Source organism: Protopterus annectens, chromosome 7.part0 (assembly GCF_019279795.1).
Source record: "Protopterus annectens isolate FY-2018-M chromosome 7.part0, PAN1.0, whole genome shotgun sequence".
NCBI classification, from domain to species: Eukaryota; Metazoa; Chordata; order Ceratodontiformes; family Protopteridae; genus Protopterus; species Protopterus annectens.
Window position 1 is genome coordinate 187,484,762 of NC_056739.1, and position 12,318 is coordinate 187,497,079.

Sequence of the window (12,318 nt, forward strand, 5' to 3'; positions counted from 1 at the left end):
GTTTCTATACATTAAAATGAAAAGAAGCCAGTGTAAGAATAACGTGTCAAGATGGCAGCAGTTTAAACTACTTCTCTTCACATTCCCTTTATAACCACCTAAAGGGAGATGAAGCCAAAGCCCACAGTAATGTAACTATAGAAAATACAAAAGCTGCCATACACTGATCACAAAAACTATGAAATGTTTCACTGAACCATCATGCTGTTCAGAAAAAAAAAAAATTAGATTTGTAAACAATGGACAGTAGATGCAGCCTGAGCAGTGATCATGGTGCAGGTTTGCCCTAATCATACAGTTCTCTACTTTGATTTATTTTAAATAAAAAAAAATATTGCAGATAGGAAAACAAGCCAACACTGCTAGAATGGACACTGATGGGGCTGATGAGATGGTTAGTCTCCAGAGGTGTCACACCAGATGCCTTGGCCATGTACACAACTGGAAGGGGCCTTGAAGGTCTCTCTCCACCTTCAATAATCTCAGGCCAAAGTAAACTATCAGATGAAGAAACACTATTGTCCAGCTCTCTAATGACCTATGAATGCTACTCCATCTTGTAAGGAGGATAAGCAGAGCCAACACCCCAGCATACAGAAGCTTCAGACATTAGTTTTAGGGATGAACTTGGCCTACGTTTTATACTTCTAGAATTGAAGTGCACTCACTAAGGACAACTGGGCACGTTGTGCTTTGGGCTCAGGGACAATAAGTTAATAGTATAAGCCCAGGAGGCATCTCCTTTCCACACTCAACACAGGAATAACAGACATCTAATGAAACACTATAAAAGACAGAAAATTCCCCAATGAGGGGCAAACGCTCAACATCTAGCACCAGAGCAACTGAAAGCTTATTAATACCTGGCTTCAGACCAACCAACGTACTGAATGAAGGTAGTTTCAGGCTCAGATGGAAATAACTTAAGTAAATAGTGCCAGGAAATGACCCTTTACCACTGAGGTCATAACTTAAGAGGAGGGCATCCGCTGAAATTAGAGGAGAGGGAATAGTCTGGCCAAACACCACAGGTGAACTCTACCAGGGCAGGAAATCCCAAGTGTTTTACTGCAACAGTAAACCATTGGGAGCATCTTTTAGTTATGCAAGGTAAAACTTATTAGCCTCCCTCATATTTAGTATATCCTAAAACATGTGGCTGGAGGATAGACCATCCAAAACGGTCATCCTTAAGGTAGTCAGGTTGGAGTGCATTAGGTACTTCTTCCCTGCATCAAAAGATCACACATGCTGAGACCAAATTTATTGGTTCTGACCCTGCTACTCTTAGCAGGGGAGAACCAATGCTGTCTGGACCAAAAAGGGGGGCTAACTTTTGGCCCCTCTTCATTTTTCTACAATACCCTAGAGATCAGGGTTGTTTGGGGGGAGGGGTTGAGCATACATACTTGTCCAAATCAAAGAAGGCATTAACTTTCTATGTTGCTGGAGCTGCTGTCCTGCATAAGAACTTCCTAAGCAGTTTGCTTTCTGAGAAGCAAAAAATGTACTTGGCGTGCATCCTACGCGCTGGTCAAATCCACAAAGAATTCCCTGATCAGCATCCATTTGTCTGGGTCCACCTGGGATCTGCTTGTTCATCTAACAGCATAATCTCCCGTGATGGGATACAAGCCACTCCAAGGGTCAGGCTCAATTTTTGGACCATCTTCCATGCTTGCACTGTCACTCAACAGTATGGAAAGAGTAAATCCCCCTCCAATTTACATACCACATAGTGCTGTACTTGAGGTTTTGGATGGTCCTCTGTTTTAATGTCAGTGCCAAGATAGCTACCACCACTTCCTTCACAATCAAAATTCTTCATACCCTTGGACCAAGTGCTCTGGTAATGGGGGAAAAATATTGGCAGTCCAGCCCCAGGTTAGGTCTGATTAGTGCGTGCAAAGTGTCTGGGTCCCTTCAGCTAGTGTAAGGGTATGATAGAGTTTAGCTGTACCTGCACCCTCCACAACACAAGCCTTCCTCAATCAGGAAAATAAGGGACTCCAGTGGTACACATTAACACCTTGTTATTAAGGCATTACTGCAGCTTCCTCAGTGTCCTTATTAACAGGACCGGATGATGCAGGATGCCATAACATTAAAAATCCTGAAAAAAAACCCTTGCTCAATACTGCCTTTTTCTAGGGCTCTCTGAAAGATGAGACAGACAGCATCGTGCCTTCTGTTGTATGTCTAGCACAGTCCTCAGAAACCCTACTTTCTCTGAGCTTAAGGTCATGATTCAGTCTCTGAATGCACACCAGGGTAAACAAATGTCTTCTGAAGCACCTCCATGCAGGGGGTGAAGAGAATCCGATGGTGACATTCAGGTGGAGGAAAACAGGATGCCCTTTTTCCTGGAAAAAGCCATTACTGGAGCCGGGCATTCTGTGAAGACTCTGGGTGCAAGCAAAAGAGCAAGAAATTAAACAGGAAACAGTCTCCCTTCCTGCAAGGAACCTTAGGTACCGTCTGTGGGTGCCAGCAATGGGAAAACAAAGGAGGGTATTTCTGTAGATCCAAGGCGGCTAGAAATACTTCAGGACAAAAATAGTAGACCTAGAAAGATTAAACATTTAGGAGGATGAAATAATTAAGAACGTCAGTACTGAAAAGTCCAGTATAGGTCAGAGTTCACACCTTTCCAGGCACAGTCATGATTAGAATCCTGCAACCCCCCCCCCCCTTCTAAATCAATTGGCAGGGGGTGGGAAAAAGGTTACCTGAATTTTGGTTATTGTTGGGGGCACCCGATTTTTGGACGGCTTTGAAACATTGTGGGGACAACCTCCTAAATAAAAGTTAATTGACAGAGCACAGTTTAGAAATGGATGATATAACGAAGAATGAATATCCCTGAGAAAAGGTGTAAGGGCAGTGCAAAAAAGACAATTACAATGGATTACAATTTGGGAGAGACTTACTTGAAATGTTGAGCAAAAGCCTTCTGAAGACAGAGATGGATGCCATTAGAAATATTGATGATCATGGCATTCAGACTCCACTGTAAAGACAGGAATTATTCACTATCGCAATCTATGCCCACAGCAAGACTGCGATGTTTAGAAGTGGGCAAATTCAAGTAGCATTTACAGAATCTACTAGAGGACAACAAGAGTTGGTGTTGAAAATGGGCATGAATGCTCACATGTGAGAGCACATGACAGTGACTGCTTAAGGCAATATGGGATCAGCAGGAATAAAGGAGGCACCATTCTGTTTTTCTATCTAGTAAATGGCCCAATGGCGGCCAACACAGCTCAGCATGAGAAGTCACAAAATCACATACAAGAGTGGCCAACATGCAAATTAATATGCAGGAGTCAAACAGGAATGGCAGCATCTCAAAACATGTCACGACTACACAATATAGCCATACCAGGCAAAGAAATAAGTACATATTAAAAGCTGGTGGTAGAATGCAGAAGTCCAGGAAGCTACAACAGGAAAAAGTGCAGGAAAAAGTGGGAGATGGAATAGATGGATCAGGCTAAAAAAACGTTTGGCTAACAGAGCAGTCACAACAAACGAGATGGCGGCACTAAGCTTCTCGACAGCAACTTGGCAGATGGTACAAAAACTGTCATGCTGCAAGGAAAAAAATATAGTCCGGCACACTTCATAAGGGAAGCCAGGAAACACCTACTCATCGCTCCACTGGGCAAAGGGAGGAGTACTTCCAAGTAGCTTTGTTTGTTTACAGAGCTAGAGCACTGATCAAATTTGACCATTTGCAGGATCAGCCCAGACTGCATACATCATAATGGAAAAGATTACAGGTAAAACTAAATTACACAATACAAAGACATAACGGGTGTAAAAGCATACACAAGTTTACAAAGAGGTGTAAAAAGTAGGAATAGGAGTATAAAATACATAATGCAGGTGTTACAAGTTAACAGTGATTTAGCTGAAAGAACAGACCTAGTATATACGGGTCTATATTACAACAAACTCACAGGAGTCCTAACGTTGTAATATCTAGCCCAAATGTTCAAAATACGAAACTAGGGATGCCACTGCACACCTATTTTTTTCCAGGGAAAAAAATTGGTGGGACATTTTCGGGGATTTGCTATTTCCTCCACTGTGGTGGGATCTCTGAGTTTGTATATTTAAGTAAGGGGTGTCAGGGGTGAAGCCCCCCACTAAGTTTAAAGTCTGTTTTGTTTTGTTTTTTTGTAACGGAACAGCGATTTTTTTCCTTGAGGAAAAAAAATCACTGTTCTGTGTTTTTGTAATTATTGGGTTTCGAACTGCACAGTTCAATATTACAACATTCGAACTCCTGTGATTTCGACATTGTAATATAGACCCATATATACAAGTAGGGTGGGAAATCTTGAAAAGTGTAGAAATTGTAGAATACCAAGTACTGCAACAGAAGAACAAACAGAAAAAGGGGGTATTAGATATAAAATAAAGAATGGCTAGGGCTGACGAGAAAGCACTGGGTATGAGTTTATATGCTGCAGATTGGGATATTAAGCAACCAAGACTTTCTGGGATGAATGTAATATAGCAAACCACTGGAGTTTGGTGACATGGCCTGTGCTCTGCCGTGTGCACTTCTTATTCAGTTGGGTACTGTTTACAGTTGGACTTCAGTAAGATCAGGTGGCAATGACTGCCACAATTTAGGGACAAGAACAAAAACTGTGGTATGAAGTTTAGTTGGGAGTTATGAGAGCAACTGCATTAGAAGACTGACTTTGGTTGTAGTGTAGGCTGGATGTAGTCAGTCTCAGTTAATGGGATGGTGTCTCTTGGTGCAGTAGTTTTAAGAGAAAGTATCCAAGGAGGATCTTGGCTCTGCCTTGAATGTGTAGCCAATGTGCCTTTTCCATTATGTTAGTGATGTTCATGTCAAGGGCAATTGGTGATGAAATAAACAGCTTTTATGAGAATGATTGTAAGGTGGTGGTACTTTTTGTAAGGCAGTGGTGAATTGAGAGTTTGTCCTCATAACTGCCTAAAAATATCTTGAGTAAGCACATAATGAAGTACAAAACAGTGGACTGGCTAAATCTTCAAGAACCATGGCAAAGTCAGTGAATCCCAACCAGATAAGTACCACTGATAAACAGCATTACTGCTATAAACATATGAATCTGGGATGGAGGGACAGTAGTAGAGGAATAGATGGAAAAAAACAGAGCCAACTGTGTTGTTGTATTGTATTGGACGTCTTTTCTGTCCATTTCTCTACACACAGGGCAGAGTCACCTGCTACTTGAACTCTTGGGAGGTTTCATGAAAGGATATTCCAGAGCACAGCTGAACCAAAAGAAACCCAGGACTGAATGTCCAATTTATGAGAAAAGAAGGCGTGGACTTTGTACCAGGTAGCAGCAGCACAAATGCCACCAATAGGTGCACTACTGAAAAAGGCTGTGGATGTCGTCACAGATCTTGTTGAATGAGGTTTAGGTTTTGAAGGAAGATAACCCCCCTTCTGTTGTTAGACAATGGAAATACATGAGACAGCCATCTAGACAAGGAGACCTTGGATACTGCATGCCCCAGTTTAGATTTTGAAAAGGAAAATAAGTTAGACTTCCGGAAAGGCTTAGTGTGGTGCAAGTAAAACTTCAGCTGAGGATGAACATTTAACAAATGTAAAGTATATTTATCTTAGTTTGAGAATTTGGGAAAAATGTTGTCAGGTTTATGGCCCGACTAAAGGAAATATCAGAAGCTACTTTTGGAAGAAAATATGGGTTTGTTTAGGTTTGGATGAAAGTGCATGTAACTGAGAGATCCATCTGGCACAGGTTATAGTTACCAAGAATAAAGTCTTCCAGAAAAGAAACTAAGTTGAATTTAGCGGCATTTCAAACTGGGGTCATGTCAAGGACTGCAAAACAATGGTGATATCACATGGTGGAACTGGATCTGAGTGGGGTTAAAAGAAAGGCATCCCAGAAGAAAGCCTTAAACAGTCTGAGATGTCATAAGGGTATGACCTTCATTAATGCGAAACAAAGAAAATGCAGCTAATTGAACTCCGATAGTGGAATATCCCCACCTTGAAAGAGATGAGCTAGGAAGTTCAGTATTGCAAAGGATTAAGGTCTTTCTAGAGGTCAAAATAAAAAACCTTTTCCATTTATTATTGCATTTCTTCTACGAAGGTTAGTAAGGAAGATGTGTACAATGTAAGGGGAAGTCTGGACTGTGGAACCAGAGTTATTGAAAAACAATGTGGTTAGTTTGAGTGCACATATGTCTGGGTAAAGATGGCTGGACAACTGTGATATCAAATTTAGGTATGAGCCCGAGTCCCAAGGAGGGTGAACTAAATGAGGCCAGAAGGTGGCAAATTCCACCTGTCAAGCTAAAGAGAAGCTAAGAGGATGATAGACACCTTCAAAACCAATGCTTTCTGAAGAAACTTTGGAGTCGGGGGAAAGCCACAAGTCAAAGGGGCCAAAAGTGCAATAGAATGTCCCTGGGTGACTATCCCTTTGGGGGGGGGAGGTCAGAGCAAAGATTTTTAACTCATTACATCCAAGTGACAAAACCCCCGACACATCTAAGCCTCTAATATTACTTGCTCATATTTGCATTAATAATTTCAAAGCCATGTTATGTACAGAGTTTAAAAGATTTCACTTACACACTGGCAAACTCATATGCATTATTTGATCTCTGTCTACTGCAAATAAAGATATTAACTATTTTTATATTAATTTATATACATATAATTTTCACAATTTTATAAATATCTCAACAACCAAGAAACAGACAGAACTCCATAACCTCATATAAAAGCATCAAGGTAGATGAATAAAATGCTGCAGATAGTGTGTAACTTGAGTGGTTGTTGAGATATTGTAAGTTACCTGCAAAATATTACAAATGTAATAGTTAGTGTTTACTGTGACTTATAAAATTTGGTTTAAGACCTACAGCCTAAAGAACACTACCATTAAAAAATTATGTGGGTTGAAGAGTTTGCCATTTATACTTTTCATAACTCCTATGGTCGCAAAGATATGAACATATGTTTGAAATGTGAGATCAGAATTTGATTCAGTTAAAAGGCTTAGGCTCCACTCACTGGAAGTTACAATGCAAACTTCCTGACCTCCACTGGAGTGAATGAGTTAAAGTTGATGTTGGGGGTGGGGGGACTAACAAGGATAGCCCCAACACCTGAAAATCCGCTCTGTGACTAGAGGAATGAGGAACCTTCTCTGAGGCAGCAGAACTGATTTGCTCAACCTGTCAAAGAATGCTCGACCTCCCCGGGATAAGAGTTGCTGCTAAAAAATTGTGAAAAAATATCACCCATTGTCATACTTCTCATGGCCTCAACACAGTGGGTAAGATCTGGTTCTTCCTGGTTTGCCGAGGTACCAAACAGCCATGCTGTCTGTCTGAATTAAACACGCATCCAAGGGAAGACAGTCCTGAAAGACGTACAGTACTAGAATGACTGCTCTCATCTCCAAAACATTGGAGTGAACACTGGCTTCCATACGAAGCCAAGTGCCCTGGACTGTCCTTCCCTGATAATGCCCTTTCACCCCATTACAGAGGTTGTCTGTGGTTACTGTGGAGACAGAAGGGTAAAAGGAAGGCCATGTCGAAGGGGGGGAAGTTGTCCATCGCTGAATATGGTCTCTGCAAGTGTATACAGGAATGATTAGATGAGATATGGGTTGTTCTGTGATCAGCCACTGGACTGCCAAATGTCCAGCAAAGAACTCTCATGTAAAATCTGGCATGGCTGGTGGCTTCTTGTTGAACAAGATTTGTTGAGCTTGTTGACGGATGGATAATATCCATGACTGCAGCACTTTTGCAATCAATCAGTGATCTTGTATGAACAGCAGCTCCAAATATTCCAGAGACTGGGTTGGCTGTAGATGAGATTTAAGTTAACAGTTATACCTAGGTCTTTGCATAAGTGGAGCACAGTCCTTAACAAGAATAAGTAGATGCCTGGATGGGGTGGATATGAGCCAGTTGTCCAGATAAAGAACCACCCCAGGATCAGTGCAATTGTAGACGAGTTGCCACTATTGCCATGCATTTGGTAAACATCCTGGAAACTGTGGCGAGTCCAAGGGGCAGAGCTCTAAAATGACAGTGACTGGCTTCCAGCCAGAAGCAGTTACTTCCCGGAGCTGCTGTCCATTTTGATGTGGTAGTACACATACAGGAGACCCACTAAGCACATCGTCACTTCCCTTCAACAGTAGGAAGACTGACTGAACCATGACCAGCTGGAATTTGGTTCAGACAAACTTGTTTAATATACTTAGATTCAGAAAAGGCCTTCGGTCCCCAGCTTTCTTTGGCACCAAGAATCGAGAAAACTCCAGATCCTTTCTGATCTGGTGGGACATCTTGGATGATTGGATTTCTTTTGAAGCTAATCTATTTCTGAAGATGCAAATGCCCTTTGCAAGGGTGGGACAACGGAAATTAAGTAGCCTCTGGTAATTATTCTCTGCACCCAACTGTCTTGATTGATGGTTTTCCATGCCATGGGGTGCAGAAATAATTTCCTCCCGACTGCCTCCAGAGTAGGGCAGGTTTGTAACTTTTCAAGGGCACTGAAAATGTTCCCCAGAGAATGGACCCCTGAAGCCTTGATTCTGAGAATCACCTCTGCCTCTTGGGCAACATCTATTAAGAGTTCCCCCCTCTGCCATGAGGAGCTTGATCTCCAGAAATGTCAGATGAAGACTCCTGAAATTTCCAGAACCGCATTGTCTTCCCCAACTAATTTCTGGTCCTCGGTGAGTTCAGAAATTTGATCCCCATGGCAGACATGCATTTGCTATCCTGTTTACTTCATGAAATGGTCTCTAACTTTTGGACCAAACAGAGCTGATAAATCATAAGGGGCATTCATGGTGACGGACGTCTTGAAGTGCTCTGCGAAATCACAAAGCTGAATCCAAGCATGCCTTCTGATGGAAATATTTTTGCTGGCTGCTCTAGACACCTCTCTCTGTGGCATTAGAGATAAGGTGTACAGGTGCATTACAGGGAAAGTGGGGTAGCCATCAGAGAATAGTGCCTTATTCTAATCTACATACAAGATCTCTGTCAGGGAAGCAGAGATCTCCTTGAATAAATCCCTCTGAAAACATGTGAAATGTGAGTAGTAGTCAAGAGTTCAGTGAAAAGGTAGGCAAGGCATATACTCGCTTACCAAACATGTCGACAGCATGAGATTCTCTATTTGGTAGACAGAAAAGCTCGGTGAGCTCCTTTTTGGTGAATGCCACCACACCCATTAAATCCACTGCCAGACCCTTGCCCCAATGTGAACAGTCTTTGGGACCTGCTAAAAAAGATTGTCCGCCTTCTTGGGGATGGTTATACTGTCAGGTTCCTTCCATGCCCAGAATGAAAACATACACCCTTTGATTCACAGAGGGTATAAATGTGCCAAAACTGAAAACCAGTTCCTCAGAAGAAAGTGGTTGGAATGACCAATACCCTTTCTAAGTTGTTCAAGGATTTCAAAGAAAGATTACCTCAAGAGGGGATGAAAGGGGAACCTTCACCCACACCAAAATCTAAATCTGAGATAAGAAATTCTTTAGGGGAATCTGCCTCTTCACACTTGCGCTTTCTGGGAAAATCTTCCCTGTGTCGCTCAGGAGAACAATGTCTCATATGGGACAGCAGGATCATGGTCAAGAACTGGCTGCCCAGATGTACCAGAAGAACAGGCTGTGGACCCTAGAGATCCTATGGGAGAGGGTTGGGATCCGACTGAGATCATCTAACGCTCACCTTACAGAATACACTCTTGAAGGTCTCAAACGTTAAACCTGCAATTGCTCTGGGGAGCTTATCCTTCAGGTAAGAAGCCCTAGGGGGAAACTAGACCAAGGATGCTGTCTGCCTCAGATCCAAAGCAGTCACCACAGTCGAAATGACAAACACCAAAGCCCCCTAAGGGATGGAAAACATCAGATCCCAACCACAGTCAACACCAACATTACAGCTCTGGGAGTCAAAGAACTCTGACAATGTCGGATCAAATCTTGATAGGGAACTGACTGGAGTTGAGGGAATGATGTCACTTGCTCCAATGCATATCTTAGACAGTGATCAGATCCAGCAGCTCTGATCCAGAGGGTCGGACTGCAGAAGGAGCCAAAACTGTCTGTTGGGGAGAAATCTCTACTGGATCCACAGTAGCAGGAGCCAACACCACCTCCAACCAGATTTGGGTCTGTAAGAACACCTTGGCATTCTATCCACATCTACTTCGGTGAGACTCCTGAAGGATTTAGCTAACTTGAGAAATGACACCAAAGAATAAAGTTTGGAGTAAGGAAGTCGATCTGGCAGGATGGAAGACCTAAGACTCAGATATTTGTTCCATACAGAACCAAAGAGGATATAGGACGTAAAATGATGGGATCTGAGGGAAGCATTGGATCTGAAGATTTAGCCGCTTCAGAAGCCTGAGCAGAAGAGGTGGTCATTTCCTGTGTACATTTCTTCAAAGGCTCTGATTTGTTGGTGTTTAGGCTCATCTTTGGATATGGACGAAGATGAAATAAAAGGGGAAGAAGTCCTAGCTTGTTCAGCTGAAGACGTCTTCATGCCAGGTAAAGGGTGGATGAGACCCTTTCAAATCAACTCAATTCTTTGCACATGTGTTCTCTGACGAAACCCTTCACAAACAAGTAATAGCCAGGTAAGAAGGACCAAACCAACAAACACCCTTATCGTGTACATCAGAGTTCGGTAATTTGAGTGTAGATGACACTTTTTTAAAACCTGAGGGTTTGTCAGACATAACTGTAAAAAAAAAGAACCACACAAACAGAAGTGTAAAACACACTATTATAAAGCTTATGTAATCTATTTTATATTGAATTCCCAGAAGTTGAACTTCATATAGTGAGATCATATGACCAATTTTCAAAACATCAAAGCTTTTCTATGAAGACAGCTGCAGAGTGGGCATAAGGGAATTTACCCTTTTCCCAACTATAGTGTGATCTCAGTATCTATAATATAAAGGGGGTGTCAGAGGTGCAGCCATGCCACATGGGGAGATGGAGGGGGGCTTGCCTCCTCCTAAAATGTAGATTTAGTCTGGTTTGAAGTTTTAGAAAGTCGCCATTGGGTCTTGATGACATTTTGCATTTGTTTACCGGGAGGTCTACTGGGCCAGGGCGAGTCCATTTTCAGGACAGACCCAAGGAGAAAAGCTCCCAAAATAAACATGATAAAGCTACAGAATCAAAATACAGAAATCAAGCAGTGATGGTACAGAACACTAAATTACACAATAAGTGATGCAATAAAACAGATACTAATTGTATAGATGTTAGATTTTAAGTATGCAAGCCAAACAGGAATACAACTGATGACATGGGGTAATATCAAATGTATGAACAATACAGTATTGCAGTACAAAGGGAAAGAGGAGAGCAGCAGATTAAAGACTCAAGAGTGAAGTACAGCCTTAGAGCTACTGCTATATAGGCATCAAGACTAAATAGATCTGGTAGGTAACTGATAGGATTATGTGCGGCTGGGTGGCACACGTTGGACTCGGAAAGCTGGAAGCACTGAATGTACATATGAGGGAATCTCAGCCATAAGTGAGATTAGAAGAAAAGTATGAAGGCTAGGATTTTTTTTTTTAATATAGTCAGTGCTGGTAGATGTACACAGCCAATGGGAGAACAGGTGTTTCAGCAAAGTCTTAAAGCATTCAGGGTTGCTAGTAGAGCTAAGTGAAAGAGAGAGCGCATTCCATAGTAGTTTAGCTATAGCATATGGGCAACACATTTGACCAGCAGAAAGTTCAGGTTTTGATACATTAAGGAATATCTCAATGACTGTTAGCAGAGGTCTATTTGGATGATGCATGGTGAACAGAGAGGAGAGGGCAGGACAACTAGGAGGCTTATAGATGAGCCTGAGCTGTAGTTAGTTGCAGGTATGTTAGATGTTGGGGAACTTCTAGCCTGTTCAGACATTGGAGTGATACGCAGTGGTGGAAGGAGTGTTTGGCTCCAGTCAAAAAATTTGTGATTTTATTGCAGCACAAGTCCAGTTGGGATTTAAGAGAGGACTGCATATTAGTAAGGAGAGGTTCGCTATAGAGCAAGAATGGAAGTAGAAAGGAAGAGGCAAGGGATAATCTTGCTGCATGGAGGAGAAAGTTCGTGCCTATACAGGATGGCTAGTTTCTGATGTTTTTTTTGATGTCTGAGTTAATATGCTGGTCGAAAGTTAGGTGCTAGTCTATGATGACACCTACAACTGTGGCATATGGGACTACTTCGAGGCAAATGGATGTTCTGACAGACACAC

The 12,318-nt window shown here is 42.1% G+C and overlaps 1 protein-coding gene across 1 annotated transcript in view; it reads right to left on the bottom strand.

The window, feature by feature from the left end:
• Positions 1 to 12,318, bottom strand: part of IPO9 (importin 9) — a 1,198,493-nt gene that overhangs the window by 330,651 nt on the left and 855,524 nt on the right. The window lies entirely within an intron of this gene.